Genomic DNA, 20856 nt, shown 5'->3' on the forward strand with positions numbered 1-20856 from the left:
AGGATAAACCAATGAAGAAAATCAGATGCCTAGACACCAGCAAAAAAATCCCAAGCCATACTAGGAAGCAAGAAGATATGTCCCAGAAAAAAGAACACATTAAAACATCAAATAAGAATCAGGAGTTGAACAAACTAATTAAAGATGTTCAAACAAATCTTGACAAATTCAATGAGTTGAAGAAAAATGTGACAAAAATGAGGAAAGACATGAAGAAGACACTGGCTTGCCATACAAAGGAATTCCAAAGCTTACATAAACAAAAGGCAGAACGTATGGGAATGACAGACACAGTAGAATAGATGAAAAACACAATGGAGACAGATGTACTTTGATTTGAAGAGTCAGAAGAAAGGATTGGTGAACTGAAGGACAGGACATATGAAATCCTACACACTAAAGAACTGATAGGGAAAAGAAGGAAAAATTATGAGCATGGTCTGAGGGAACCGAATGGCAACATGAAGCACATGAATATATGTTATGGGTGTCCCAGAAGAAAAGGAGAAGAAAAAAGGAACAAAGAGAATAATGGAGGAAATAATCACTGAAAATTTCCCAACCCTTATGAAAGATATAAAATTACAGATCCAAGAAATACAGTACACTCCAAACAAAATAGATCTACTACAAGACATTTACTAGTTAAATTGTCAAATGTCAACGATAAAGACTGAATTGTGAATGCAGCAAGAGAGGAGCCATATATCATATACAAGGGATGCTTGATAAGATGAGGTGTGTATATCTCAGCAGAAACCATGGGAGCAAGAAGGTAGTGGAATGATATCTTTCAGATGCTGAAAGAAAAAAAAATAAACTGTCAACCAAGTTTTCACATATGACAAAGCTGTCCTTTCAAAATGAGGACACATTTACAATATTTACAGAAAAACAGACACTGAGGAAGTTCATAAGCAAGAGAACTGCTCTAGAAGAAATACTAAAGGAAGCACAATGGGCAGATAGGAAAAGACAGGACAGAGAGGTTTGGAGAAAAGTTGAGAAAAATTATAAGTATGGGTAAATAAAGGATAAAATGAGAGAAAAAGTCAGATATGACACATAAACTCCAAAAGACAAAATGGTAGAAGAAAGTACTGCCTTTACCATAATAACATAAAATGTGAATGGATTAAACTCCCTGATCAAAAGATATAGACTGAGCAGAAAATGGCGGCTCAGTGGCAGAGTTCCCGCCTGCCATGTCAGAGACCTGGGTTCAATTTCCAGAGCCTTCCCATGCCAAAAAAAAATAGACTGGCAGAAATGATAAAAAACAAAACAAAACAAGATCCATCTATATGTTGTCTATAAGAGAGTAAATTTAGACCCAAGGACAAAAACAGGTCAAAATTGAAAGACTGGAAAAAGATATTTCATGCAAACAACAACCAGAAATCTGCAAGGGTAATTATACTAATATCAGACAAATTAGGATTCAAATGTAAAGCAGCCAAAGGAGACAAGGAAAGACTATATGTATTAATAAAAGGGGCAATTCAACAAGAAGGCATAACAATCATAAATATTTCTGCACTGAGCCAGACTGTCCCAAAATACATGTAGCAATCACTGAAAACACTGAAGGAAAAAGTAATATTTGGAGACTTCAATACACCACACTCATCAATGGATAGACCATCTAGACAGAGGATCATTAACGAAAGAGATATCTTAAATAATGTGATAAGTGAACTAGACTTAAACATTTACAGAACACCATACCTCACAAACGCTGGATACATATTTTTCCCAAGTGCTTATGGATAATTCTCTAGGATAGAACATATGTTGGATCACAAAGAAAGTCCCAATAAATTTAAAAACATTGAAATTATATAAAACACTTTCTTGAATCATAATGGAATGAAGTTAGAAAACAATAATAGTAGAAGGTTGGAAAATTCGAAAATATATGCAAGCTAAACAATACGCTCTTAAACAAAACAGCGGGCCAAGTAACAAATTATGAGAGAAATCAGTAAACATCTCAAGGCAAATGAACATGAGAACACAATATAACAAAATTTATGGAATGTAGCAAAGGGAGTGCTGAGAGGGAAATTTCTGGCCCTAAATGACTATCTTAAGAAGGAATGAACTGAAAAAATTGAGGAATTAACTGCTCATCTAGAGGAAATAGAGAAAGAATGGCAAATTAATCCAAAAGCAAACAGAAGGAAAGAAATAACATAGAGCAGAAATAAATAAAAATTGAGAAAATGAAAATAGGGAGAACCAACAAAACCAGAAGTTGAAAATCAATAATATCAATGGACCCTTAGGCTGACAGAGTAAAAAAGAGAGAGAGGATGAAAACAAATTAAACCAGAAATGGGAGAGTAAATAAAGGAGATAATGAGAGGATACTATGAACAACTATATGCTAACAAACTAGAAAACTGAGATGAAACGGGCAACTTCCTACCTAGAAAAGCCTGAACAGCCCACAATGGCTTGAGAAGAAATAAAAGACCTCAACAAACCAATCACAAGGAAAGAGAATGAATCAGTCTTAAAAACCTCTCAAAATAGAAAACTCCAGGACCAGATGGCTTCACATGTGATTTCTACAAAGCATTCAAGAAAAAAAAAAAAATTAGTACCGATCCTGCTCAAACTCTTCAAGAAAAAAAAAATATGAAGAAGTGGGAAAGCTACCTGTCTCATTCCTGAAGCCAGTATCACCCTAATGCCATTGCCAGACAAAGATACTACAAGAAAAGAAAATTACAGACCAATCTTTTAATGTATATAGATGCAAAAACCCCCAACAAAATACTTTCAAATCAAATCCAGCACACATTAAAAGAATTATACACCATAACCAAGTGGGTTTTATTCCAGATATGCAAGGCTGGTTCAACGTAAGAAAATCAATTAATGCAGTACAAAACACATCAATAAATCAAAGGGGGAAAAGTCCACGGGATCATCTCAATTGACGCAGAAAGGGCATTTGACAAAATTCAGCATTCTTTCATGATGAAAACACCTGAAAGGACAGGAATAGAAGGAAATGTTCTCAACATGATAGAGGAAATATATGAAAAACCTACTATAAACATTAAACTCAATGGGGAAAGATTGAAAGCTTTCTAAGATCAGGGATAAGACATGAATGCCCACTGCCACCAATGTTATCTGATATTGTGCTGGAAGTTCTAGTTAGAGAAATCGGCAAGAAAAAGAAATAAAAGGCATCCAAATTGGAAAGGAAGAAGTACAACTTTCACTGTTTGCAGATGACATGATCTGTAAAAAACTATAGCAAAGCTATTAGAGTTAATAAACTAGTGCAACAAAGTAGGAGGATATAAGATCAATATACAGAAATCAGCAGTATTTGTACACACAGGTAGTGAGCAATCTGAGAAGTAAATCAAGAAAAAATACTATTTATAAAAGCAACCAAATGAATCACATATTTAGGAATGAATTTAACCGAGGACATAAAAGACCTATACACAGAAAAATACAAAACATTGCTATAAGAAATCAAGGAAGACCCAAATAAATGGAAGGACGTGCCTTGTGCATGGATTGGAAGACTAAAAAGAGTTAAGATGTCACTTGTATATAAATTAATTTATAGATTCAAGGCAATACTAATTAAAACCAATTCAGTGCAATATCAACAACTTACTTTACAGAAATAGAAATTTAAAAAAAAATTATTTGGAAGGGCATGGTGCCCCAAAAGCTAAAAATTACTTGAGAAAGAAAAATAAAGTGGGAGGTCTCACACTACCTTACTTTAAAGCATATAAATGAGCTACAGTGGTCAAAACAGACTGGTACTGGCATAAAGATAGATATACTGACCAATGGAATCAAATTGTTGGTTCAGAAATAGACTCTCTCATCTACAGACAACTGATTTTCGATAAGGTAATCAAGTCGACTCAACTGGGATACAGTAGCCTCTTCAACAAATGGTACTTGAAGAATTGGACATACATATCCAAAAGAATGAAAGAGGATCCCTATCTCTCACATCCTATTCAAAAATTAACTCAGAATGGATCAACAACCTAAACATTAGAGCTCAGAGCATAAAATAGTTAGAAGAAAATGAAAAAATATATATTTAGAAGAAAATGTGGCAAAACATCGTAAAGATCTTGTGTTAGGAGATGGTTTCTTAGACCTTATACCCAAAGCACAAAGCAATTAATTAAGAAATAGATAAATGGGATAGCCTCAAAACTGAAAACTTTTGCACATGAAAGGACTTTGTCAGTGAAGGCAAAGGCTTTGTCAGTGAAGGCTTTGTCAGTGAAGGCAAAAGGCAAGCTATTGCAATGGGAGACAATATCTGGAAAAGACATATCAGATAAGGATTTAATATACAGAACATATAAAGAGATCCTACAAATCAGCATCAAAATGGGAAAAGAACCCAATTTAAAATGGGCAAAAGACATGGATAGTCACTTTTGTAGAGAGGAAATACAAATGGCTCAAAAACATATGAAAAAATTCTCAACTTCCATAGATGTTACAGAAGTGCAAATTATAACACAATGAGGTATCTTATTACACCTCCTAGAATGGCCATTATAAAACTAAACTAAACTAAACTAAAATGCTGGAAAGGATGTAGAGAAATACCTATGCTAATTCACTGTTTGGTGGGAATGTATAATATTACTGCTGCACTGAAAGGCTGTTTGACAGTTCTTCAGGAAGCAAAGTATCGAATTGCCATATTATCCAGCAATCCTATTGCTAGGTACTCAGAAGAACTGAAAGCAGGGAAATGAACGGATATTTGCAAACTGATGCTTATAGAGGCATTTTTCATGATTGCCAGGAGATGGAAATAGCTCAGACATCCCTCAACAGATGAGTAGATAAGCAAACTGTGGTATATACATACAATGGAATATTACACAGCTGTAAGATGGAATAAAGTCATGATGTATGCAAAAATGTCATTGAGGACATTATGTTGAGTGAAATAAGCCAGAAATACTGTAGGTTATTTCTCAAAGTATGCTCCAATAAGAACATAAGTATATGTGTACAGGTGCTCCGCAGAGAGAAATATTTTTGGGTCAAATAAATTTTGGAATTGCTAGAATTAACAAAGTCAAAATGTTAAATTCAAGTATGTTCAGTCCTTAATTTATAAAAAAAGAAACGTTTAATAAAAATGCTACAATAAGTTTGCTTATCATTCAGAATTAAAATGCCTCGCTTTGTCATATTTTAAAGAAAGCTCATACATTCACATGCTTATACCTAATAAAGAAGTGAAAATGTAATTCCAAAGTGTTTTCAACTAGGAAGACAAGCATGGATATAGGCCCCCAAAAGTGTAACTAATGTGGGATGTCTGAAAAGTAAGTTGAAAATTAAAGTCAAGTAAGTATTAGTGAAACACTTTAGAATAAAGCCATACTAATGAATAAACCCACACAGATTTCCAGTGGACAGGATTTTTATACTAGTATGTCTTAGTTAAGAGAAGAGGAGTGACTCAGCATGTCAGTTCAAAAATAGACTTTCTAAATCATTTTAAAGTGAGGTAGTTCAAACCAAACGTAAAGAAAAACAAGGCTTATTTTCTAAAGTTTTCTTCTGAAATAATCACTGTGGAAAGTAGAGGGTAAAATGGAATTATGGAAGGAATATTCACCAGGGAGAATATCCATGAAAAAGTTGCTTTGCCTGGTCACTACATCAGCAATTGGGGTATTTACATAAAATGGATTATGGATGTGTCTGGGTTTTAATATATTATATGCCATTAGTAGTTTGTCTCATCTGTTCTATGTTTAATTTCCTTGTGCTTTTTTTTCTTTTTGGTGGTTAATTTTTATGTTTTTCTCATAATTCCATTGAAGGTTACTACTCTTCTTTCCTTGTTCTGTTTGGTTCTGTGTTTCAGGATCCAGAGTATAATTCTTTAACTAATGATGGTCTTCTTTCAAATAATACTGCATCTGTTAGCTTACACTATAAGGAGCTTAGAAAAGTATACTTCCATCTCTCTCTCCCAGTATTTGTGCTTTTGTATTCATACATTTTATTTTAGATATGTTTTATCCCCCACAGTATATTGCTATTTTTTATTTATACGGTCGATAATCTTTTAAAGATTTTTAAATAAATAACACTAAACCATTTTATATTACCCTGTATATAATTGTTTCTAGTGCTTTTCATTTTTGGGGGGTGTACATATATCCATATTTACATTTGGTATCATTTTCCTTCTGAGTACTCCATTTAACATACATATGTTACACACACACACACACACACACACACATAATATAATATATATATGCTAGTATAGGTCTTTTGGTGACGTCTCTCAGCTCCAATAATTCTGAAAAAAAAATCTTTTTTTATTTTGCTTTAATTTTGAAATACATATATTTTCCAGCCTCTGATTAGTGGTTCCCCTTGCACAAGAACTTGGCTACTCTCCAAGCACTAAGCTGGGCAAGTCATAGGGCTCTCCTTAATAATTGCCCATTTCTCTCTAATCAGTGCCTTGTGCTGACTAATGTCTAATATCTAAAAAGCATTGCTTGATATGTTTGTTCAGATTTGTTGTTTAAAGTGGGAGTGGAAACAAATACCTGGTTTTCCATTTCAGCAAGTTACCTCTGGTAATTTTGCATTTAAAAACTAGACATTCCTATTGGCATATTTTAGTGACACTCTGATTATTCTGGGGTTTTGTTTCTGGTGGTTATCTCAACAATAAGGAGCTTAAACAAATAAGCATTCATATATAATAAAAAGACAGAATCAGAAAACAGGATTTTGAGACTGGCCTTGCAATATATAATTCATATTATGAAATGTAACATAGACCTAAATTTAACAGCCAAACTTATAAAATTTATAGATGACATCATAGAAAAAATTAATTCTGAGTTCCTGATTTAGACAGAAACTGATAGGAAGGAAACAGAATCCATAAAAGACAGCATCGATAATTTAGCTTCACTAAAATTAAAAACTTTCCATGTTTTAAAAACAGTTTAAAATATGGCTCATATTAGAGAAGTATTTGTATGATGCACACATGTTAAAGGACTTACATATAAAATATAAAAATAATTCCTAAAATGCAATAATAAAAAATGTTTAGATAAATTATAATGGGCTAATGTATGACCATACCCTTCACCAGTGGATTTATTGATGACTAATCAAACATGAGAAGATGTTCAAAATAATTTTACATTAAGGAAATAACAGTTAAATCCACAAAGAGATGCCACTACACATGCACAAGAATGGCTAAATTTAACAAATGTAAAACACAAAACCACTGTTGAAACCAAGTACTGGGAAAGACTGGAACAACTGTAAATGTCCTACTTTCTCCTCGGATTTCAAAGGTTCGGGCCCCTTTGGAAACAGACTGGAACTTACTCATGAAAGTGAGCAGGCTCACCATTCAGTCCGCCAGGCGCTCTCATAAGCATCTAATTAAGAGAAGTGAGAACATGCACCCACACCAGGCCCTCTGTGCAGTCCAGAAGCTGTACTCATAACAGACCCAAACTGGCAACAACCCCAAAGTTCACCAACGAGGGGTGCCTGAACCACATGTACATGCATGAGATGGGAGACTATCCATTAGAGTACAGATGCATGTGACAGCTTGGGTAAACACACAAAGGCATTTTGCTAAATGCAAGACACAAGTACAAAAGTCAACTGTCCATATGTTATTTAATTGCATTTACATGATATTATAGAATAGGCAGAAGAGCAGGGACGTAAAAAAAAAACAAACTGATTTTTAGGGACTGTACAGGAAGTTCCCAAACACTTCTATGTTTGGGAAGTGCAGAGTCAATTAAAGGGGGAACAAAGGGACTATTTTGCTTGGTAGAAAAGTTCTACATTTTATTTTCTTCAGAGGTTCATAAATATGTACATTGGTCAAAACTCAGCAAACTGCATAATTAAAAGGGCATATGCAATTTTATGCCCACAAATAAATGATTTATTTGGATAATTTAAACAGCACTAACTGTATTAAATAAATTAAATATTCAATTTAAAGCAATCCTTTAAAGAACAGTTGCAAATTCAAAGTGACTTAACATATATTATATATACATATATATAATGATGTATAATATGAATCCTATGTAAAATTTCAGAAAGTGAAGTTTTCAGAGTTATTCAAATACAAACAGAAAGCATTACAAGAAAAGGATATTTTCCACCAATATCTCTCGTGAATAAACATTACAAAATCCCCCACAAACTTCATTAACTAAATATTGGTAAATAAGTGCATCAGTATATGAAATATTACATAAGATAGGAGTAAAGATTATAGTAGAAATGCAAGTTTCTTTCTACATTGAAAAGAAATTATAACTCAGGTCATGGACCTAATAAAAGAGAAAAACCATATTAAAATCTTATCAACAAAGTAGAAAACTTTATGACAAAACTCAATGCACATTAATGGAAAAACTCTTAGTACACTATGATATAAGGGAAATCTATCAACGTGGTATAGTTGCTTGTTTAATACCAATAGAAATGTTGCACATAATGGTAAAGGAAAGAATTGTTTCCCCATAAAATCAGAAGTAAGTCAAGGATTATTTTTCTGACCACTTATACTCAGTAATGTTATGATATTTTGAATAATGAAATAAGGTGAAAAAAGAAATTTTGAAATATAAATATTAGTAATGATAAAGTAAACCAACTGTATTTGCATATTATATAATTATTAATGTAGAAAATCTTAAAGAATTGCCAAACTATTAGATTTAATGAGTAAGTTAAACAATATCAAAGATAGAAATTGATTCTATGAAAAAAATCAATTCTATTTCCATGCAATATATATATTTCCATGTAATGTATATTTCCATGTATATACATGAAAGTATATAAACTAAAACTGAAATAGTATGATAACACCATTTAAAATGCCATTAACCATAAAATATTGGGGATAAAATGGAATGAAGTGTGTGCATGACCATTATACTGAAAACTGAAAAAATTGCTGAGAAAAATTTTAAAACACCCAAATAAAATAAAAATGATATCATGTTACTGGATCATTATACTAAAACATTTAAGATGTTAATTCTCTTTCAAACTGATAAATAGATTCAATACAATTAAAGTCAAGATCTCAGCAGACTTGTCTTTTTAATTGGCAATCTGATTATAAAAGTTAAATGAAAATGTACAAACACTGGGCTTAAAACAGCTAAACTATCTTGGTAAAGAAAAGTGAAGTTGGGGATTAAAAGCCTCATTTCACGACTTCAGGACTTATCGATCACCACAGTATGGTAATGGTGTAAAGGAAGATATGAATCAATAGAGTATAATAGAAAGTAGATACATGCATTTCTGTTCAATATACTTGGACAAAGCAGTGGAATCACTCAAAGGGACAAGAGAAGCTTTTTAACAAAAAGTGCTGGGAAATCTGGGTTATCGGTAGTGAAATAAATAAACTTCAAACCCTACCAGAAGTCATGTATAAACATTCATTCATAGTTATTTATGGACGTAAACATAAAAGGTCGACATGTAAAATTTTCTGGAAGGATGCAGTCAACAAAACGTTTGCCACTATAGGGGTAGGCAAATATTTATTAGACAGTACACAAATGGCATTCATTAATATGAAAACAATTACTCATTGGGCTGACGCAAGTATTTTTTACTCATTTAGAGATACTAATAGCTGAGGACAATATTCATAATGCAAATATCTAACACAATTTGTATTCATAATATATAAATAAATATGATATATGAATAACCCAGCTCAATAATGAAAAAATAATCAGTTCTCGCCTGCCATGCTAGAAACCCAGGATCCATTCCTGGTGCCTGCCCATGATAAAAGAAAGACAATCAACACACACTTCTCTGCCCCCTCCAACACTCAAACACTTAAGGAGACTTCCAAAAAGACTATTTGTGGGTGGTGCACTGGTGGCTCAATGGCAGAATTCTTGACTGCTATGCCAGAGACCTGGGTTCGATTCCCGGAGCCTGCCCATGCAAAAAAAAAGAGAGAAAAAAAAAAAAAAAAGACTATTTGTGAATGGCCAGCAAGCACAGGTAAGCTGCTCAACAGTAACAGGAAAATCAAAACTGAAACCACAATGTGATAACTCTACACACCCAGTGGAATAGCTAAATTAAGTGTGTGTGCGTGTAGGTGTGTGTGTGTGTGTGTAGAGACAGAGACAGCATATGAGTGAGACAGCATGCAAGGGAAAGGGGAATGTTGAGTGTCATCAAGGATGAGAAGCAAATGGAACCCTTCTACTTCGCTTTGCTTGTGGTTAATTTATTTTGGAAAAGAGTTTGGCAGTTCCTAGTTAAGAGACACACACTTACCACATGGTATGAAGGCAGAACTTCCACTTCCAGGTATTTACTAAAGAGAACTGAAAATATACATCCATATATTAGTTTCCCACGGTGCGGTAACAAATTGCCACAAACCTAGTGGCTTGAGACAGCAGACATTTTTCTCCATCCGTCCTGGAGGCAGACGCCTAAACCAGTAAGTACCAGTGGGTTGAGCTGAGGTGCGGGCGGGGCCCAAGTCTCCCGAGCTTCTGGGATAATTGAATTCCTCGCTGGCCTCTTCCAGCCCTGGTAGTTGCCACTCCTGTGACCATGTGCTCCCTGTCTCCTCCTCTTCTCCCTGGACTCTGGTTTAGAAGGACACCACTTGGTGCCATTAAGGACCCACCTGAGGAATCCAAGATAATCCCCCATTGTCAAGATCCTTAACTGAATCTCATCTGCAAAGACTCTCTTTTTGTTCTGTACAGGAATATTCACAGGGTCCAACGATTAGGATAGGGTACCAGTTCCAGGCTACCAGAAGCCCCCAGCTGTGTTCAGAGGAGCCAAAACCTAGAAACAATTCATATGTCCACAAGCCAGTGGAGTAGAGAAGGGTAGGAAGGGATATTGCCCTCTGGAAATTCTAAAATGTTTGTAAAATCTGTTTCCTAGTAGCTCAGATTTTGGGGGTATTTTTTTCAGTGCTCATGATAGTAAGTGGGAATCTACATTTGCTAGTTGAGCTTAGCCTATAAGTAATTTTTGTCATAGAGTAAAGGCTGAGGAAAGATCAATAATAACAATAAATTATCGGAGGGTGCAAGTAGTTCAGTGATAGAATTCTCACCTGCCATGTGAGAATTCCTGGTCCATGTACTTCCCAAACAAGTAAGCAAACAAATGAAAAACCAAATAAACAAAAATTCAGCAAATAGTGCTGCAATAAAGGAATACTTACATGGAAAAAAAATGAAATGTGGCCCCTGCCATACAGCATAGAAAAAAACGAAACAAAAAATTATCAAATGTTTGTCATGGTAATCTTCTCCACAAGATATCAAATAGTAACAAAACTGAATGTGCCTTAATGGCTGTAATTGTGCCCACCTGTTCATCAGGTGTCACAAGGCTTGAGAAATCTGGGTAGGCATTTTTCCCAAGTAAATACTTTCCACACAAAGTGAAAAGACTTCCCCCAAAAACTGATAGCTATGCAATGTGGGATGGAGGTGTTTAGTTTTGAATAAAGGATCAACTATATAGCACACACTACCAAATGAGAATTTGCTCAAAAGTGGAGTACAATTGGTTGCCATTGATTTCCTTTTTTTTTTTTTTTGCATGGGCAGGCACTGGGAATTGAACCTGGATCTCTGGCATGGCAGGCAAGAACTCTGCCACTGAGTCACCATTGCCTGCCCTCATCTATTTGATTTTAAGTAATTAATGAAATAAGTGTGTGTCAGGTGTTTCTATAAGGGCTGGGAATATACCACTGAACATGCCCTTACCATGGTTACATTCTAGTGGGAAATGCATATATTAAACAATGAATGAGTAAATATATATGGTATGTCAGTGATAGCAGCTAGAGAGGAAATTAAATGAGGGTAGGAAATTAGCAAGTTGGGTAGGATGGAACTTTCACCTAAGAGGTGTAGACAAGCCTTTCCTGAGAAGGTGGCTAGTGAGTAAAGAGCTGAGTAATGGGAGAGAATATTCCAAGCAAAAGAAACATATGGAAAGACACCGAGTTCAAGCAATGTCCTGGGTACTGATAAACAGCAAGTATGTAAATAAAGAGCAAATTAATTTGCAGGAGCCAATTAAATGAGGAAAAGAGTCACAGTACATGTAAACATGGAAAGTATTACGATCATGTGAAGAACTATGGCATTTATGTTTTCATGAGTTTTTTTAGGAATACCATGTTAGGGGATATATCTTAAAAGGATCACTTTGCTGTCTTGAAAATAAATGGAAGGGGGCAGGTACTGAAAGTGGGATATTCTTTAGGAGGGTGTCAATATATTCCAGGCATGAGCTAATGGTTACTTGGGCCAGAATGTGGACACAGGGATGTGTTCAGTAGCTAGATATATTGTGAGGGTAAGCAGAGAGAAATGGATGGTATCTGGAAGGGGATCATTGTCAGAAAGCAGCAAAAACAAACTTTTTGTATGTTGATAGGAATAATTTGGTTGAGAGAGAGAAGCTAATGAAGCAGAAGAAAAGGCAGGAGATTTCTGGAACAAGACAAGATCAATCCATTTATAAGTGGAGAAGTGGATCTAGGCTGGAAACAAGGAAAAACATCCAAAGTAACATGAAAGAAGGTGGAATATATGACCTCACTAAAAGATACCTTTAAATTGTTGTATTTATTTAGGGAAGTAGGAAATATGGATGCCAGATAAAACTAAGAATCAGAGAGTATCTTAGTTTCCTAGACTGATTAAAGCAAATAACATGAAGTGGGTTGACTTAAACAACGGGAACTTATTTTCTCATGGTTTTGAGGCTGGGAAAATGTCCAAATCAAGCCATCATCGAGGTGCTGCTTGTTCCCAAAGACTGGCCACTGGGATCCTAGACTCCTCTGACGCATGACAAGGTACTTAGCAGCCTCTGCTAGTCTCCTCTTCTCTTCCAGTTTTTGTTGATTTTACCTTCTTAGTTCTGTGGAATTCTCTGTCTTGCTATTCAGTCCCATCATGAATGAGGTGGGTGGCACCTTAACTAAAGTAGCCTCACCCAGACGCCCTTCCTACAACGGATCCACACCCATAGAAATGGATTAAATCCAAGAATATGGTTTTCTGAGGTACATGCATTTTCAAATCACTACAGGGAGGACTGAAGAAAGACTGTAATCATTAGACAGCGATCCAATAGCCTGAAAGAATGCAAGTGCTGTGGACAGATCATGTGATTGCCACGGGCCACTGAATCCCTACTTGAAATTATTGATCTTAATTTGCAATTAATTAATTAATTAATTGCAACCACGCATTGTTGTGATTTTATTTTTTCACAATCAAGTTCAGCTTTGAGGCCAAAGAGAAGGATAGAAGGAGAGTTACATTTAGGAGAGTTGTGGTTTATCCATGAGCACATGGTGAAGGAAGAGAGAAGAGAGGTGAATGTTGTATGCAAGAGACTGAATAGTATGCAAAGGAGTGACTCTAAAAATTCACTGTGGATTTGAAGTTTCAAAAGAAGGGAATTAAGGCTATGAAGGGAGTGTGAGAATCAAAAATAGATTTGAAGTTCTGATGGAATTGAACAGTCGATTGAGTTGGACTACCAGTGGAAGTGAACTGGAAAGCTGCAGATAATGTGTACAGGTAAAATGTTTGAAACTGGGATTTTGAAGGGTTAAAATTATTAACAATAAAAAGCTGAAAAATATGACTTCTGGCAGGCGTGCATGAGGTTGGGTGGAAAAAGTAAAAGGGTTACAGGAGCTTGGGAGGTGACAAGTTGGATGGCATAGATCCAAGATCATGGCCCTTAGGGATGAGAGAAAATGAGGGGGCTGGCTGCTGGTGGCAGCTACGTGAGCAGATAAAAGGCAAGATGCACCGAGTCTCCACAGCAACTGGGAAGATAATGGTGGAGCGGCTGTGTGTATGGAGGGGGCAGTCAGCAAGTGGGAATTTGGTCTGGAGTAGGAAAATTTCTGGGACTCCTACTTGCATGTTGCTGATAGACTGTGGAGTCAAAAAATGACTTCCACTGCTCTTATTTGTCACATCTTTATTTGCTACTAGGATTCATTTCTTCTCATATTTGGAAACTTAGAATATGCCAGCTTCAAAAATATTACCCTATTTGCAATTTTAAGAAAATTTCAGCTGTACTTTAGAAAGAACTGATATCTCTAAAGTATTTAAATATTTTCTAGTGTTACAATAAAGTTTCCTGGGTATTTTATCCTCTTTCAGTAAGACTCTCTAATATAAGTTAATTATCCTGTAATATCCAAAACTACTATTTTATTTTAAGATGCAGTACATTTCACATTCAATGATAAAACATCAGTAAAATTTCAGTCCATGCTCTCCCTTATCTGACCAGGAAATAACCTCTTCCTTAGGCAACTCCCAGAAGGAGCTAATCGCATCCATGACGTACCAGCTGCGGTTGTGTTTTATATACTGCAGGGCAATGGAGGGTAGAGAGAAACTCTGGCTGCCTCTGTGTACCTTACACACCAAACTCTTTTGCTTTAATGAAGAAGATCCCTAAAGTATTTTTCATTTGAGATGCTTCTTCTGATTCTTCCTGTTACTAAAATTCTGACCCCTGAAAAGAGTGCATCAATGTCTATTTATTTCCAAAACCAAAAGTTGTTCTAGTGAAATAAACTGATTTTCCTTATCTGAGAGGTTGTTTTGACAAGCATTGATTTCCCCAAGAGTCTGAGCATAAATTCCCCGATTTATTTTGTAATTGCTAATACAGCCGAATGACAAAATTCAACTACTTTCTAAATCACTAAATAAAATGCGATAATGAAAGGAATATTTATTTCATGCAGCTTGATAGCAGACTCTAATGCAAAAAGACATGAAACTATACTTGCCAGTAACTGACATTTGAAATAATTTTACAGGTTTAGATGGTGTTGTTCTCTTCATAATTTTTGTGACTTTCCATATTTCTTGAAAAATAAAGTTGTCAAAATTGTTAGAAGTCTAAAATAATATAGTGGATGCTATCTTCTACCAAACCCTATGCTATATTAAAATAATCAAAATTACTTTGAGTAGATAGCCAATGATAAAAATAGAAGCAGGATATCGGAATATCTTTCTCTTCACATGTAGTAGTATATTTTCATGAAATTTTAAATAATGATGTTTAGGTACTTCCCAGTAATTTTGTGATTTCCTAACACTATAAAAACAAATTCTTTGATCAAATTTTCCTGGAGTAATGGCTGAAACCTGGGTTGGGGCAGAGCAGATGCAAGATAATTCTGTAATAGTGTGCTGTACCAGGAAGTAAATCAGTGCTAAAAAAATTTGAGGCATGTCAAAAAAAGCACAAGAACTGGACAAATCTGGTTCAATTTGAACCATGAAATTAGTAAATACAATAAAAAATTATTGAAAAATGTGAAATCTATGAGTCTACACTTCTAATTGATTAACAGTTAAGTGGAGAATTAAGGAGTACTCTTATTTACGGTAGAATGTGAGTGCCAAGTGGGAAAATTGTAGGGATGATGAAATGGAAAAAAATTATTATTTTGCAGCATCATTGTTAAGACTGGATCAGACAAAATTGATTAATGGATGCTAAATTCAAACGTAAACGCTGATGAGTCAATGTGCGTGCTCTTAACATGCCTTTTCACAGGTTGCTTAGTAGTTCCATGGGTAAAATAGTAACTTTACAGTGGATAAATCTGATATCATCTTGACCAAATAATCAAAATTAACATCATCATGATGGAGAGAAGGGACATCATGTGCCCCCAGAAGTGAGACCTACAGTAAGGGTATTGTATTTTTTGGTAAAGTTCTGCTTCTACTCAAATCTCTTACATCAATAATAGTTTGAATGACTTTCATCAGTGCAGGGTCCTCCTGATTGCTTGTTTGCTTGACTGATTTGACCCCTCCTCCCTTACCCCATTCCCCACTCTTATTTATCTATTCTTCGTGGGTCTTTGCTTTAATGAATCTGATAGGTATCATTACAATTATGACCTTGACATATAGTGCCAATACTGGCCGACAGAATGTTGCAAAATCTATGTGTCTTTACATGTTTCTAATTTGATACTTCTAACAGCTGCATGGTATACAGAGGTGTGTATCCCCCTCATTTTACTAATTGCCCCAACAGCAATGGACTTCTGAGTTTTCTCCCCACCAACCACTGTCAGAACCACAGACCTGTCCAGTTCAACCTTTTACAGGAACCCCCATGCATCAGTGAATGTGAGAGTGGTTTGGCTGCCAAAGGCTACATCCATAATGTATCAAATGCAGGTTTGTTTTGTTTGAGTTTTAGTTTTTACTTTGTGTTTTGAATTAATGTAGGTACTTAGTCAAACTGATTGACTGGTAATCCAACTGATGCAAAGATAAGTAACTACGAATAAAAACCCAAAAGGAAAAGTAAAATAAAAGAAAAATAAATTGAAGTATTTGAAAAGAATTGCATGAAAAGTTAATATTTTAATTATCATATTAAGATAATATGAAAACCAATATTAATTATAACACACTCAGAGTTGTCCTGCCAATCACAAAACAAAAATTGTAAATAAGTGCTATGATTATAAAACATCTCTTTTAGCCAATACTAATGAGAAATTACTTAGCTACTAGACTAAAAGTCCACTAAATACATTTTTTTTAAAACTACATTAGTATGGAATGGTATTACAATGATATAGTTTTATTTTATATTTTAATAGCAAATGTAGATATCAATATGTACAATTATTTCTATTAATAGAAAGTAAGCAAATGTTTTTCAATTAGTAGAAAAATCAAATTTACTTATGTCTAATCATAAAAGTAAATGGATAAAAGTAATTTAACACATGATACAGTGACTCCTTTTGGTTCAAGTCAGCATTCAGTTTTTACTGTTCTGTATATCAGCTTTACGTGTTATTTAAGACTAAAATTTCACCAGGTAGTATACATGTAGATGTATATTTGCAATGACTGACAAAATATATACATGCTACCAGTTATAAATACTATAGTGAGCATGTTAAAATTTTGTCGTTCATAAAAGACTACTCGTAACTGACATATTGGAATAGCATGTTTGGTGATTTGAAAATGTGTCTAGATACAGCCACAAGGAGAAAAAAAAACACTTTTTCAACCTGTCAGAAATGTTTTGTGCGAGATTTATAAAAAGTAAAAAGTTTGGCATTTCTTCCAGAATTTTGGCAAGGGTACAAAATATTATTTGAAAGCAAAAATCGCCTTTTGTCCTAGAAGTATTTTGCCTTAAAGAAGAAAAGTGACTAGGAGCATGGAAAAAAAAATACATTTCAAAAAACTGAATGCAAAATTAGCCAAATACTTTTGTGCTGATGATTTTTTTTTCCTGAAGGAGGCCTCTTCTCAATTTATTCAAAAGATGATTTTAGATACTATATTAAGAAGTATTTCATACCAACAAAATAATACAGGCATAGCATAAAAACAATGGGTGAAAAATAGAGTAACAGACGTTCTTGGTCCTTCACTAAGCTAGGAATACAATCTCACACGTAGTCACTCTAGACCATTCTATACTCACATGCTCCTTCCTCACCCCAGAGAAAAACATTACCCATAATTTACGTCTTTTATTCCCCTGCTTTTTCTTATGGTCGGACCCTATGTGTGTTTCTTTTTACAGCACACTCTCTAGTTTTGTCTGATTTTTTATGCTTTTTGACTTTGTATGATTGGCAGCATATTTTGTGTTTTCTTCTGGGTGTGTCTTTATCTCATCTCATCAATACATTTCAAAGTCTCTCTGAAATGATCTCTTTCATGAACGTGCGCTTGTGTACGAACACCCAGTAAATTAGTTTGCCAATATCTAGTAACATTTGTATTGAACAACTTTTACCCTGTATTTTTGTTTGTGAAATATTTGTTCTTTACATTGTCCATTATTGCGGGGTCCTTTTATCTTACTGATTTGTAAGAGATGTTCATTTCAGTGCCTCAAAGGGATGAATTGTCAGAGCAGACTCAAGTGAAACATAGATCTGCCCAACCTGTTACTAATGATTCATTGTATACAAGCTCAAAGAAAATATAGACCCCACATCCTTCTCTGGCGTGGCAGCAAACAATCAGACACAGCTTCCAAATAATGTCCATTTTTCTCACACTGTGATGCTTTTGCTTTTGGAGTAATTTGGTGAATGCTTAGTGCTGGCTGAGAAAAGTTTTTAGAGGTAGCTGGTGAGACTTGGGGAACTTCCTAGTTTTCCCCTATATTAGTCAAACAGATAGAAGAAACCTGTGTGGGGAACATCCACTCTCAATCCAGCCATGCCTGCCTCCAACAAAATCCATAAATTCTGGGGTTATTATAACAAGCCATCTAATCAGACCAGACATTTCTTTTTAAAAGACTTTCTTTTTCTTTGTCTGCTTTTGTTTCAGTTTCAGATTAAGATTGCCACACTGAATTGTTCTGCTTATGAACCTCATATTTACTTGCTGATCGGCAGACCCAGTTGAGTCACTCCATGAGGTGCCATGAAGCAGGACAGCACACCCAGGGCCCACCATTGGCTCTTTCCTCCTACCACACCCTTGGCAGCGTCCGTCTGACATTCCCATATACTGAAGACACATCTTTTCCCACATTGCGTGGCATCCTCTGATGAACAGAAGAACTTCTTGTTCATGTAATTGTTCAATTTTATTTTCTCTTTTCAGTGTCGTGAGGCTTATTTAACACTCAGACAGTCAATAAAATTTCAAAGGTTGACATTTCATGCATATTAATCCATGGGATCTGGCTTTTGGGGATTCCAGCTATGGAGCCCCAGCCTGGGTGCCCAGCAGGTTAGTGGGGACAACATGGGGGGGCGAGGGCTGGAGCTGGGGGTGAACCCAGCAGGGAGCTGCGATGGGTCATTCCACAGGGGATGTGAGGACTTCAGGACCGAGAGCAAGAACCCTAAGACCAGCGGCGCTGGCGGCCTGAGTGCTGGACCCTGGTGCCACCACCCCCACCATGAAGGCAGTGATGGTGTCCAGCTGCCATGGCCTTGACGTAGACAGAGGTCTCCTCTGTGCATCCTACAACACTGACAAGTGCCTCCCCTCCAGGGTTTTCAGTATCCTGACCAGTAACCCCCTGAGCCTACTAGATCTACTCCAGTTACAATGATGCAACATGTGCAGCCTGCAGGCTTCGCAACTCAGTAACTACCCAGATCACTAGCCTAATTTCATATGTTTAAAATTGTACTTGCTTCCAAATACCTCATCCTTTGTATTTTAATTCACAAGACTTATTCCTATAGTTAGAGCTGAACTCCATATTAGAGTCCTCTTGGTATTACATAATGGCAAGTAATTTATTATAAAGAGTTTTCTTGTATTATTCAAAATAATGCACTTAAAACTTTTTCAGAAAGTATTTTGCTTGTTCAGTTAAGGTCCACTCATTACCCTGTACAAATGATCCACATCTTAATTCCTGCCAAATATTTTTGTCTCACTGAGACTATCTCCAACTGTGCTGCACAATAATGCTTCCTTTATAATTAAATATTCTCCGGGAAACAGCAGCTAAAGGGCATTAATATTTAATCACTTCATGCCCTATATTTTTGAATGTTACAAAAGCACCCTACAAGTCTGAGAGGTTATTTTTTCTTTACTGGAATCTCAAATGAACTTCCAAAGCTATCTGTTTTTCTCCCAGCTTTGATTAGCTTACTTTTTTCTGTTAAAACCTCCTATTATTTTGACATTTTCTCGTAAATCAGAGCTAAAATCTTCACCTCACAGATAAGCTCTTGATCAAGTTGCAACAAATAGTTTCACTTTTCTCATCTCTCATTCAACTTGCCAGCATACCTCATTTGTTCTCTTCAGGAAAAATTATCTCTGATCCAATTAGTTCAACGACCGAGCCTGCACACACGGAGAACCTGCTCTCCGTCCAGCAATCCACGTTCAGCACCCTGCAAGGAGATTGCTGCTTCTAGAAGGAGGTAGAACGATTTCACCCATCCTGTCATACTATCACATCCTTGTATCCTAGGAAGACATGTCAGAACTGCTACAATTATATTTGATTAAACATATAACTACTGGGGAGTTCCTATGTGCAAAGCACACACCTTTTATGTTTCTGCTCATACCCACTCTTGTTTTTTTGTGGCCCAGGGGACACATTCCAGTTATTACATCTAATATCTGTAGCTCAGCATCAGAAAGAAGGATGACTCTTGCTGATTTCTCCCAGGCACTAGGAAGGATATACTTGATTATTAGTTTAGGTAATTACAGTGTCAAAAAGTATAGACCCATAAATTTTTACTTCACCAAGAAAGCTGTACCAGAGGAAACTATAGTTGCTGTAACAACTTGAAATTTGAAAAATTGAACTTTCTTAACTAATAAAGTACATCTAGTGTATTTAAATAGAGGTGAAATGGCATAAAACAATTCTCAATCAAATCAAAAGAATGCTGAAAATGAAGAAAACTTCAGACAATAAACAGAGTACAATTAGGTAAGATTTAAAATTTCAAACAAAAACATCAGTAATTACATTAATTATAGTATTTATGTTTGCTATACACTCCAATAAAAAAAAAGTTCTCAGACAAGATGGGGAACAAAGCAAGTGAAGGCTCCTCATAAATGCCTATTAAATATAAAGACACAAAACAGTAAAATAATAAAAGAAGATGCACAATTAATACACTAACCAAACGAAAGTCTATATCACTATGTTTATAGTAGACAAAGCAGACTTCAGGACCCAATACTAGATACAAAGGGGAATATTTTATTAGGA

The sequence above is a fragment of the Tamandua tetradactyla genome, chromosome 18, assembly GCF_023851605.1.
Source record: "Tamandua tetradactyla isolate mTamTet1 chromosome 18, mTamTet1.pri, whole genome shotgun sequence".
Taxonomy (NCBI): Eukaryota; Metazoa; Chordata; class Mammalia; order Pilosa; family Myrmecophagidae; genus Tamandua; species Tamandua tetradactyla.